The 13,176-nt window shown below is 39.5% G+C and overlaps 1 protein-coding gene across 5 annotated transcripts in view; it reads left to right on the top strand.

The window, feature by feature from the left end:
• The first annotated feature begins 1,370 nt into the window (after positions 1-1,370).
• Positions 1,371-13,176, top strand: part of R3HCC1L (R3H domain and coiled-coil containing 1 like) — a 92,678-nt gene continuing 80,872 nt past the window's right edge. For 3 of the 5 annotated variants that reach the window (XR_006603270.1, XM_013054656.2, XM_004749531.3), the window contains exon 1: positions 1,371-1,470. The gene's annotated coding sequence lies outside the window, so the exon portion shown is untranslated. The other 2 variants (XM_004749530.3, XM_004749529.3) reach the window with 2 other exon arrangements.

The following is a 13,176-nucleotide window of genomic DNA, read 5'->3' as shown; positions in this document are numbered from 1 at the left end:
TGGTAATTGTGGTTTTTATTATCGTTGGTTTTGTTTTCTGGTATGTGATCATTCGATTTCTATCTGTCTCTTTCAAGAGAGTGTAAACTCCAGAAGGGCAGGTACTGTCTTGCTCGCTAGTATTTTCTCAGCACCCACCCCAATGTCTAGTGTGCATTAGACAATAAAAAACATTCTTGTTACGTGAGTCAATCACCTGGGGAACCTTTAAAATTTGCTTATGCCCACCTACCTTAAATTAAGATCTGTTATAAATCTTCCTTCTCTGAACCTCCCAACCACAATATGGGATAGCAATGGTCGGGGAGTAGTGGGGCTAGCATTCTTGTTTTGTAAAAGCTACATAAGGGATTCAACTCCATACCTCTTCCCAAATCCAATCGAGTGAATCCTTTAAAGGAGATTACCAAAAGTGAGGCATGATTAAATTTGCCATTTACACAAATGGGCCAGATGGCAGTAGGCAGGACTACACAGAGGTGCTGAGGTGCTGAGACCACTAAAGAAGCCAATGCAAGAAATGATGCTGGTCTGAGTTAAATCACTGGCAGTGGATGTGAAGAGAGAACAGATTCAAGAGATGCTTGGGAGATAGACTCTGTAAGATTCAGTGACCATTTGAGTATGGGTGGGAGAGGAATCTCATGGGAGAGAAGGAGGAATCTAGGTTGGGGGCTGGAGTGACTATTAGTGAATGGGATGGGGGAGGGGTTGTTCCTTGTCAAATTGCTGCATTTGAGATGCCTGTGCGACATGGATGAGGAGTCGTCCCAGGACTATGAAGTTGTGAATACAAATGTGGCACTCAGCCCTCAATCGGTGCCCCCAACGTTCATTCCATTGCCAAGAACTCTGGAGAACGCTAATAGTTAAGAGATGGGTTAGAAAAAGAATTCTTGAAGGAGACTGAAAAGGACGGTCTGAGAAGGAAAATGCCCGTAAGTAACAGAGAAAGTAAGGGATAAAGAATGTCCAACAGCCTCAAATGGTGCCTAAAGATTAAACAGGAAGACCTGAAAATTCCTCCCGTTAGTTTGGCAATGAGGATTTGATTGGCAACTAGGGCACTTTCTGGGGGCAGAACCTGCAGGGCACGCAGGAAGAAGCGGATACGAGGTAGACTGCTTTTTTCAAAAAAACTTGGCTGTGAAAGGAAAAGGAGGGATGTTGTGACTGAGCCGGACGTGAGGAGGCCAGAGCACGTTTATAGCCGAGAGGAAGCGGGGAGGGTTGGCAGACAGGAGCGCAAACGCCTTCCCTTCCTCGCCGTTTTTTTTTTTTTTGCCAGCCCTCCCCGCACGTGACCTGGAAGCTGCATACGTAGCACCGGCCTGGAAGGACTACAGTCCCCAGAAGGCGCCGCGGCGCGAGGCGGGGGCGGAGTCGAGGCCTGGCGCGCGCCCCAGCGGCGCCAGCGGAAGAGCATGAGCTTCGAGGAGGCGGCGGAAGCAGAGAGCCACGGCGCCCCCGGTAACGAGAAATCCCGCGTCCTTGTCCCTCCCTGCTTTCGCACCCCCAGTCGGGGCTGGTCGCTTCCACTTCTCCCCATACACTTTGGACTAGACTTCCTTTCCCTTTTTGTTTTTTTTTAACCGGCACTTTTTTCCCCTCACGTGATGCGAGGGGCGGGCCCCCGCCCGGGGCGGAGGTTACTGGGAAGCTGCCGCCCTTCGACCCCTGCGGGCCCTGGGTTGCGGGGTTCCTCCGAGCCCTTTTTGCTGTTCTAAGAGTGCGTGCCCGCTTTGAGCCCTCTTCCCAAGTACTCTCTGCAGAGAGGACATTTCCCCGGGTTTCAACAGGTACTGAGCGGGTCCTTGGCGAACCCCCCTCTCCCCTCCTTTCCTCCCTCCCCTCACCCCCCCGGCCCCGGAGTATGGGGCTGTAGGCCACCGAGGCCGTCCCGAGAAGTGCCCGGGGCGGCCGGCGATTTCCGGGCTGCGAGCCTTTCCAGTGAGTCCACTCGGCTGGCCGGGAGCCCCGGGCTACGGGCTGTAGGTTGGGCGTGAGCTGTCTGAACGGGAGGATGTACTTCCTGGTTGTCTTGGGCGGCCCTTGGAAAATCCCAATTCCGATTATTAAAAAGTTTTCTTTATCAATAAAGACGCCTGTCAGAGTTGAGAAAGGGAAGAAGGTTAGGATTTGGGAGTCTAATGCCCTCTAGGAGTCTCAGGTCTGCCACTTGCTGGGCTTGTCATCTTTTGTAGCCCATTTAGCGCAGCCTTGGTTTCTGTATCTGAAAAAAGGGGATGGTAGTCTTTGGCCTGCCTGTTTCCCGCTGTTTCGGGGGTCCGACAGAAGTGATAATATGTGAGAAAGCATGTATCAGATGTAGCCTCGAAATCCTTTCTTCAGTGTAGGGCAGTTGTATTTTAAAACCACATTTACGTCTTTATGAACTCGATTATAATATGATCACACTCTTTGTGAAAATCAAATGAGTTAATCGGTGAGAGTGTGTTTGGAAATGAATACAAGCCATATAAACATTCTTAAGCCATGTTCCTGTTGAAGAGGTGACATTAAGGCCCTAGCACCTGTGGAGTCATTTTTTTTTTCCTTAAGATTTTGTTTATTTATTACAGAGAGAGAGACACAGCCAGAGAGGGAGCACAAGAAGGGGAAGTAGGAGAGGGAGAAGCAGGGTCCCCGCGGAGCAGGACACCTGATGTCAGGAAGGCCAGTGCTGGGCTCCATCTCAGGACTCTGGGATCATGACCTGAGCTGAAGGCAGATGCTTAAGGACTGAGCCACCCAGGCGCCCCTGTGGAGTCAGTTTTAAACTTCATCTGGATTTTAAGGTCCCCCAGAATTTGGACACTTCCCTTCCCTCAGCACGCCCAACTGTCTACCCCTTTTGCTCTCTCATAACCTTCATTTATTACACAAGTAACAAATATCTAAGCACTTAATGTTCCTCATTTGTGGTGCTGACCTAATGCCTGTTTCCAGCTTGTGTTTTCTTCCCCCCCTTTTCAGATATTACTGGTCCTAAATCTAGCTCTAATGCTAACACAATGCCACTAACCTTGTGGGCATACTAGCTGAAATATTGGGGTTACCTTCACCTATCCTAGGTGTATGTGCTAGAACTCTTGTTTCCTCATGGTTAGGATTCAGAATATAAATAGCCCCTATCCCAGTCTTCTGGCAATTAAGATCTGAGACTCTAAGCAGGTGGCTTTTTGTCTTATTTTTCCCTTAGAGAGAATGGGGATTTTACCATCAACTTTTTCTGGGTTTGGAGGTGTAGTAATTAGGTAATCCTGTATTTACATTGAAATCATTAGCTGGAAAATACTTGAATGCGGTTCAAAAACCAGGATGGCAGTACAGTGCATTAGTTGAATGTACAAAATTGAACAAATTGAGTTCAAATCCTGGTGCTGTGACTTCTGCTTTGACTTTTGGCAAATTAGCTGACCTCTAAGCCTGTTTTTTAGTCTCTAAACTAGATGTAATAACATTTACCTCACAAGGTGTCTATAAGGATTCATTGAGATGTGAATATAAGGACCTTAGTAGTGCCTGGAGCAATTGTTCAATATCTTATTTCTGTTGTAATTGTTGACTGTAATGATGATCAAAAATGATAATTTTAGATAACGTATTTCTTGAGATTCTTCCCCCCCCCCCCCAATAAAATGAGGTAGCTATCCGTATCCCAAAAATACTGTAAGTAGAAGTACTCAGATTGCAGGGTGGGTTTTTTTTGATCATTTGCACTTTATATAAAGATTATATTATGCCATTTTTTTATTTTGAGAGGTTTCCAGATGCTGTTGAGAAAAGGTTGTTTTGGGGATGTGCTTTGAACTGGTGCTTTATTTGTAACCTGTAGTGAGAATGGGGGTTTCTGTCCGCACATTGTAACTTGTAGTAGAATAATTATCTATGTTTATGATTTATATTGACTATCAACTAGGACAGAGTTTTGTAGAGCATTTTTTGTCCTTCCCCTCATCCCTGCCTTTTAAATATTTTTAATTTTTATTATTTTTTTGAAAGTCAGACTATTCAACTCTAAAAGTTAGCTTAGTGGGTAGGTTCCAGAAGGCTTGGCGACCTCATTTTTTGAAGGTGAGAACTCTTAGTGACGTTGGTATATGTGCGTTTGCAAGGAAGTGAGAGTTTAGAGAAACCAAGAAGAAAAGTGAAGAAAAATCTAATAGAGAAAACTGATTTGTTGTTCAAAGCAAAATCTTAAGGTTAAGAATTGAAATGTTATTTTTAATTCCTACAAATAGGTGTTGACTATAAGAAATCCGCAGGCTCAGATACTTAGGAAATGTGTTCTTTACTCTATTTGATGTGGTATCCTCTGGTTCTTCCTTGCCAATTTCATTCTTATATATATTTATTTTTTAAAAGATTTATTTATTTATTTGTGTGAGAGAGAATCTTAAGCAGTCTCCACCATGCTTAGCTCAGAGCCTGACATGGGGTTCCATCTCACAGCCCTGAAATCACGATCTAAGTTGAAACCAAGAGTAAGATACTTAACCAACTGCCACACAGGCACCTCTTATTCTTACTTTTAGTTATGAATCAGCAAGATAACTATTTTTTCACTGTAGGCTTTTATATAAAGCTATGACACTAGTCACTTCCTTTAAAATTTACTTTGTGTCCTGTAATGTGTTATTTTCCCCTTTGTTTTAAACACTTTTGTTCATTGACTTTTTTTACTTAGAGAAGTTTTGGAAGGTAGACTCATTCTCAGCTGTAGCATCTGTTTGTAGTGTAGTATGCTAGTTAGTAATGTAATACGATATTTAGTATGTAGTATGCTCAGTTAGTAATGACTGCGCTGAATAGTTCTGAATAAAAACATTTTGTTGGTTGTCCTCTGTCCCTAAGACACAATCTAGAGACACTATATGGTATTGTAGAAGTAGTCTAAGCTTTGGAGTTAGATCAAGTTTTGAATCTAGGGTCTACTACTTAATAGTAATTTATGACTTTGGTTTACTGTCATTCCGAGTTCATTTTCTTATCATCTTTCAAACAGTAATAGTAATACCAGCCCCACATGACTGAAAAGATTAGAGATTATTTGGACTAGGCACATACTAACCAGGGTTGGCAAAAGGTAGATTATGTTACTAGTATTTCTTTAGAAATTTTTATGACATTTTTCTGATAGTCATTGATTTTGGTAATACGTCTATATTCATTCCCTTGATGCTTCACATGATTAGTGTATTTTTGTTGTTGTTGTTGTTAGCCAAGGTTAAGGATGTTGATTGTGACCATGGAACCTTGAAACACAGCAAAGCTAATTGGCCAGCATGTTTGAATCTGTGACCCTGTCCTCATTAGCTCCATAAGCTAACTACTCACAAAATAGCTCACCAGAATGAATGATAAAACTGGTATGTTGTTGGTTCGGCACTCAAGCACTCATTAGACATAATAGAATTACATGAATTAGTGCCAGAAGTAAAAGTATAGATGTTTAATTATAACTCTGTATAAATATAAGAGTAGCTCCCACACTTTGTATAAAACTGGGGGCCTATAGGATGATCTTTGACGACCACTATCAGTTATACTTTAGACATTTCTTTTAGTTGTTGAACAATATTTGTTGCAGACTTCCTACTCATAGAATAAGTGAGAAGAAATGGAATTAGGTTATTTATATCTTGAAAGAAAACCCTCCTCCTGTGCCACCCACCAGAAAATGTGCTCTTAGCTAGTGGAGAAAACATTTAGAGTTCCCCGTTAATGAGCCCAGCAGGATGGATGAAGCCCGTGTAACTCGTAAGAGTTTATTGAATTACAGAGAAATTCCAGTTGTCAGAGCTTTAGATAGAAGAGAAGTTATAGGGTGTTACTCAGCAAGCTATAAGCCTGCATTTGAAGAGGGTTTTCTCCTCTCACAATAAAACAGACCAGTTGCTCCCAGTCTGTGACATGCATTTTTCTCCTGTCTTATGCTAGTCTTCTATATGGCTTTCCATTCTTCAAATTCACTCTTCAGTTTTATTAATATTTGTTTTCCCTCTTCTATTTTTTTTTTTCTTTTTATGTCAAACATGGCTGTTTTCAGACTAGGGATAAAAATAGAGAAGCACTGTTGGAAACAGCAGGTTCTGGTGTCTAGTATCATGAGGTTCCCAGATAACACAGATTAATGTGTAAATGTGATGGTATCTATTTGTGACAGCTCCTGACCATTTAACTTGGCACAGAGGCAAAAATAGGGGCAAAGGGTAGGTGATACTCCTTAGTAGGAGATTTGCTTCTTAGAAAAGAATATGCATAATTTTAATATCGGCTTGTAATTGGGGTCTTTCAAGTTCTTTGCCATGGAATACCAGAAGAGTTCTTAAGAAAGAAGAGAAGCACTTGGATTCAAACCCTAAACTCTCAAATTTATACCAGTAGTCCAGTTTATAGTTTCTGTTTTCTGTTAAATAGGGATAATAATAGCAATCCTGCTTGTTTACAAAGATCAGAGGGAAAAGGTAACAAGAATGATTTGGAAATGGGGTGGGTAGCTGCAGGGAAGAAACTCACTGAAAGACAGAGTCCAAGAGAAGAACAAAAACACATACATGAATTTGGATTTCTGAAGCGCCTCTGGCTCCAAGATTTTTGGATAAAGGATTTTGGACTGGAATTTAAAACCTAGTGCTAGGAAAAGATGAATTTATTGGCCTATATATGGCTCTAAACTTTTTTATTCTGTGAATCTTTTTGGAACTTTCGTGCTTTCAATTCACATTTTAATTTTAGGAAAAGACCTAGAGGAAAATAAATAGCCTTGATTTGTTTATGTGATTGGTAATTCTCTGCAGCCTTCCCAGATAACAGATTCAAACTCAGTGTGACCATCTTTCGATACGTTCAGAATTTCCAATGACTTTTTTGGCTTCTTGACTCTTCTAGTGTGAGAACCAGTTATTTATTAAGTACTGGAGTTGACAAGCCCCAGAAGCCATGTAGCTCTTGGTTTCTGCCACCAGTGTTGTCACATTTAGTGACATTGCTTTTCTTTCCCTTCTTGCCGTAGTGTTTCTTTTTTGTGCTGTGCTTCTTGTTTGTTTCTTTGGGTAGCCCGAAACTTTTCTTTGCTTCTGACTCTCGAGTTCACAGTTATGGAATTTATCTTGGACTTTATAATGCCACACAATTTTAATTCTGTAAGTATTTCTTATTACTATTATAAAATCAATATGTGCTCATTACAGAGGATTTGGGAAATATATCTTATTTTCACCATTTGGAAGTAACTGTTAACATCTTGGATTATTTCCTTCCTTTCTGTTTTCTGTGTATGTGTATTAATGTAACACAAACACACTTAAATTGGAATTGCTTGTTATTGTGTGTAAATTTTGTATCCTGAGTAAAAAAAAAATAACATTTTTATGAATAGTGTCTAGCACAGTTTCTAAAACTAGCAGGAATTATATTCTGGGCAGTGGTCTTTAAATTTATATTCATTTTGGGTGGGGAAATGAGAAGATGGGCTTAAATTCTGGCTTTACCATTGCCAAACTGAAAAGCAGGGCAAGTTGTAGGATATCTCTGGGCTTTCACTGTGGCAGCCGTCCAGCAAACTTCTAAGGTATTTGACACAACAATTTGTTGAAAATTAATCTTTTCCTTAGAAAAATCACTCATACATAGACAAAGACCTAGTCTGGTCAGTCTTTGAGATTCTCCTAGTTCTGCTACTGGATGGTCCCTGTGTTGAGGAATACATTATAGAGCAGTCTCTGTGAGGGTTATTTGGACTTCAAGAAAGAGGAGGATCTTGAAGGAAGTGATAGAGTAACAGACTGACTGGAGAGGGCAGAAGACAATTCCACACAGAGAGGAACGAGGAGAAGTTAGAAGCAAAAATGAGTGCAATATGTGAGTTGAGTGAGACAAAAAGGGACGGTTAACAGTATGCACAAATGAAAGGTATGATTTTTACTGATGATGAGTAGTACAGAGATGTGATTTGTTAGGTTTATAAGTGTGTGATAATGAGGAAGAATTAATGGAAGGCTTTGAAGGCTGGGCTGAAGAACGTAGATTTGGTCCTGTAGGTGATGATACTTCTGTTGAAAGTCATTTGATGAAAACAGTGAGAAAGGTTCTGGCAGCTTTGTGGGATAGCCCGTAGTCGAGAATGGCTGGAGAGTATTTCAGTAGGACAGTGGTGGGGTAATGTGGAAAGAAAACATGGTACTCTTGTGGAGGAAGAACAGTAAGCATGGGGATGGAAGAGCTGGAAGAAACAAGAAAACCTCAAAGTTTTGAGCCTGACCTTGCAAGTATATTGTGGTGTCATTGATAGGGACATTGGGAAAGGAGCTCAGATAGGTGTAGGGAGAAAGATAATGAGTTCAAGGGCTAATACAAGTTTTAGGTATTAGATAATTTGAGTGGTGCTTAAAATCTGGTGCTTTAAAACTAAAGAGCCTAAAAATGAATGCTCTTCTTTTTAAAGTAATTTGTTTTTGAGGCCATGCATTTATTTTAGCAAATAATTTTTTTTTGGAATTTGTCTTTTGAAACGAATTTCAGAACCAGTAGAGTCATACAAGAAAACCAGTCTCATTACTTGATGATCATATATATCCTTTGTCTTCAAAAGAGTATTTTCTAGCTTGATCACTCATCTTATTTACTGATTTCTAAGTGATATTTGACAGTTTCTGAAAATGCAGAGGCATAAAATTTATTACCACAGTGGATGTTTAAATGATTATAGTGTGGTTGCCGAGGACAACTTAAAAAGTCTGAAGCTGTGACAGCATTCTTAGAATAAAGTACCAGTGCACTCTGGTTAAGAGGGTAGGTTCTGGAAAACCCAGGTTTGAATGATCTCTTTGATACATTAGTTATGTGTCTTGGGCAAGTTGTTTAATTTGTCTGGGTCTCTTTCCTCGTTTTTTAAAAATGGGTATGGTGATAATACTCCCTACTTCATAGAATTGTTGTCAGGATTAGCTCTTAAACTTAGAACACTACCTGGCAAATATTAAGAGTTCAGTAAATATTAGCTGTTTATTAGTGTCATAACAACCACTGCTATTGCCACCGTCACTATGGTATTTATTTTGTTTGTTTTAAAAATCAGTTATGTCTCATCCAAGTGAAATGATAGACAGCTGGAGATAAAACTAGAGTCCAAATAAAAGACATGAACCTTAGAGATGTGTGTGTGTGTGTGTGTGTGTGTGTGTGTGTGGTTTTTGTTTTGTTTTATGGCCTAGGAGAAGAGTGGAAAAGACCAAGGGTGGAATATTGGTGAGTACTCATAGTAAGGGTTTGGGAGGCAGAAAAGGGGCTGGCAGAGGAGCAGGTGAAGATTGTTTAGATAAAGAAAGAAAACAAGAAGTGGGTCTGAGTATAGAGGTTATACCAATCGGGATTAGATTTGGTTGCAGCTAAATAAAAGAGACTTAAACATCTTAGAAATATATTTCTTTTAATGTCAGGAAGTCCAAAAGTAGTCTAGGGCTGGTATGGTTGATTTGTCATGGTGCTGTTTTGTGCATGGATTCTGTTCTCTTCCAAAGTCTCTTTATGGTCTAAGATAGTTACTGGAGCTCTAGCTGTTTCATTCACATTCCAACCATCAGGAAGAAGGAATAAGAAAATACATCTCCTTCCATTTAAGGATATTGACTGAAAGTTACATGTACCACTTCTGCCCATATTCCATTGGTGAAAATTAGTCACTTAGCCACACCTTCCTGCTGGAGATGTTGGGATATGTAGACTATTTTGAGTGGTCAGTGCCTGGGCACAAAGAACAGGAACAATGAGGATAATCCAGGTATAGCTAGATGAAGAATATAGGGTAGATAAAAGAGTTAATTTTCTCTAGGACAGTTGGTCATTATTGGTAATCTTTGACAGAGTTTATATGTAAATGTAAACAGTTATAAAACCGTTCTTGTCAGACTGTGTCAATAGTACTTTGTTTTTAGAGGGTAATCCTTCATGAGTCCTTGCTTTTAATAAGGATTATCAGTCTCTTCTAAGGAAAAAACTTAGGTGTATGTCTGTACATGTATGTGTGTATATGTATACAAATACGTAATGTGTGCATGTGTGTTTTTAAGACTTTATTTATTTATTTGAGAGAGAGACGGTAATTGAGAGCATGAGAGAGGGGAAGATCAGAGGGAGAAGCAGACTCCCTATGGAGCCTGATGGTGGGACTCAATCCCGGTACTCTGGGATCATGACCCAAACCAAAGGCAGTCGCTCAGCCAACTGAGCCACCCAGGTGCCCAGCGTGTGTGTTTTTATGTATTTCCTCATTTAACTTGGCATTGACCTAAATTACTTCATATGACAATAATGTGCAGTAAAATTATATATATAATTTTATATAAATTTATATAAATTTTATGTATTTATTTTTTGTAGTTTTAAGCCCATAATTTTACTTAGCTTTCCATCCACTCTCCAGTTTGGTTGTTTTGGGCAATGTTTTAATCCATATCTGTCCTTTTATATTACTACTCTCTTTTACTGCTGTTATGCTGTTAATCGTACTTCCCCCAATAGATAAATGAGCAAATTTAATTAAATGTGTTATTTGCACTCTCCTGACCATTAATGAATTTGTAAGTAAGATCAGACCTACAGTCTTTCTAGTATTACAATTACTGAATTCTGGCTATCCACTCAAATGGTGATTATTTGCTTTAAATTTTTTTTATTTTTAAAGCTTCTATATTTTGTATGTTTATGTTCTTTCAGTATTACGAATATGAAGGTCTACCTAAAAAAAGGGAAAAACTTTTTTCCTGTAAGATTTTTCTTATTCCTTTCAATTGAAAATATTTTATTACGTATTTTTTGAGTGATGAACAATACATTTAAGATAAGAAATTCATCACTTGTTGTTTTTTGTATTTTATCAACAGACATATAGTTTAAAGTAGACAAGTTTTAAAAGTCAAATACTAAAAAAGGGATTTGTAACGAAATACAATGAATCCCCATGCTCTCTGGTTTCCTCACTAAAGGTAACCACTTTCAGCTCCTTAAGCTATTTCTTCTGGCATTTATGTATCTCCATGTTTCAAAATAATATATGTGCAGTGCTGTCTTTTTTCATTTTATATTGAGTCTCTATTATGGTAGAAAAAGCTATACTGTTCTTAAACCACCATCACTACTACTGTTCCTCCTCTAGCTTTCCAATTTAGTTATAATATTTGGTTAAATGAGATAGTTGATGTTGTGTTTACATTATTATGCCTGTGCAAATTTTACTTGCTGATAGGTCTGAAATAGTGGCCTCTCAGTGCATTTTTCCACAAGGTCAGTCATAGTAATCTGTCAGTTCTAATTTTCTTTCCTTTTAAAAAAATCTTTTGGCAGCTTCTCTTTGGAGACCTTCATTGTCCTACCGTCTGGGCCTACTTCACAGCTCTTCTCCTGGGAAGATTTCTCTTTGTTATCTTTAGACTTTTCTCTCCTTTTCAGTCTGATTCCCAGTATTGTAACCCTTATCTTCCTTATTCTTCATTTACCCTCTTACTTAGAGCACATCCTCTAATAGTTGTGTTGGATGAAAAAGATGGTACTATGGCAGAGAGCATGGGGATGACAGCCTTCAACCTTCTTGACTCTGTCACATAGCTTCAGTCTGAATTGTTGCCTTCTACTTTTGGTGCAGTTTGCATCCTGGAATCCTGGAATGTCCATTCACCCACATTCCTTCACTTCTCTCTTGTGTTAGATATCCTGTTTTCCGTACATGCCTTTCTTTGCTTTGGTTTATTTCTTCATTTGGCGTTAGAGGGTGATGAGACCATCACCCCACTCTCTAGAATATCTCCCCAGTCACAGTCTCCTTGAACAAAGAAGAATTGTTAATCTTACATAGTGGTTTTTTTTGGGGTGGGGTGGAGTTGTTTATCTTACATAGTGGTTTTGGGGAGAGTGGAGTTCAGGGACTGGAGGATTTTAAGAGGTGGAGGTGGGGGTTAACATCATCTATAGAAGCATGGTTAATTGGGTGGTGCTGTTGTTTATTGGTTGGCAGTAGGGAATGTGATTCTGTCCCTGACAGTTTTGGCTTGTAAAAGTGCCTACTGGGTTGAGTTGTCCTTACCAATTGAATGGATTTAAAACCGATATTCCTGGCAGTTTTCCATGGCTACAAAGAATCCATCTTTTCTTGAATTTGTTAGAACTTTGAATTATTAGTCCTGTGGTAATTTTCTAAGAAAGTATACATAGGAGGTAATTTTTTGAGCCTTTTCATGTCAAAGTGTCTTTTCTTTTTCCCCTTTCCTCACATTTGATGAATATAGTTTGGATGAGTGTAAAATGCTAAATTGGAAATGTTTTTCTTCCAAATTTTGAAGGTATAGTTTTTTTCTCCTTGTCTTCTATTGCTCTTGAGAAGTCCTCAGCAAACATGGGAACCCTCTTCTTTTGTTTGGACCTACTCCTTGGAAACTTGTTGAGTTTCTGCTTTTATTCTGTAATAGTGATGTGGCTTGGTGGGGGGGGGGGTCTTTGTCTATTTTTATGTAGTGCTGGGTATTTGTAGGTACTCAGAGGTCCTGGTAATCTACAACAGTTTGCATTTTTGGGGGAGTTGGTGTATGGGGATGGAGTAGGGAACAGTAGATCTTAGCTATTAACGTGTTCGCTTCATCACCCTGTTTGAAAGACCTCTGCACTTTTAGTCAGCCCATAAACCATAGATCATCCCTTCTACTTCTAAGTTCTGCAGAGATAACCTAAAGCTTTCTTTCAAGGGGTAGAAAGGGACCTAGGGTTCAACTACTCCTCAGATAGTCTCCATTTCACTTCCAATTCCAGAGGTGGTGCTGGCAATTCCTGACCCTTGTGTGAGTTTCTGGCTGTAAATTGGGTTGGGTCTCTGCTTTTTCCACTTCTGGATTGGGATTTGGCTTCCCAGGGACCTGCTATATAAATACCTGTATATGTTCCAACTTCCAACGTTGTGTTACTCTTTTCTCCTCTTTCCATCCTTGTTGATTTGTATGTTAAAAACCAAACTTTTCTATTAGTAGGATTTTGTAAAGCAAATTTATATGTGTATGTCCATTCCATTCTCTTAACCCACAGGGCTGGAAGGATTTGATAAGACTAACTATAACATTTTTATATGAAATGATACTACATGATCATTATAATTTTAATACATGAAAGGCAAGTAATATCATATGGTGC

This window comes from Mustela putorius, unplaced genomic scaffold (genome assembly GCF_011764305.1).
Source record: "Mustela putorius furo isolate JIRA1106 unplaced genomic scaffold, ASM1176430v1.1 tig00003909_pilon_pilon_pilon, whole genome shotgun sequence".
Lineage (NCBI taxonomy): Eukaryota > Metazoa > Chordata > Mammalia > Carnivora > Mustelidae > Mustela > Mustela putorius.
Note: the sequence above shows the minus strand (reverse complement) of the source record. Positions and strands in the feature narration are given on the sequence as shown.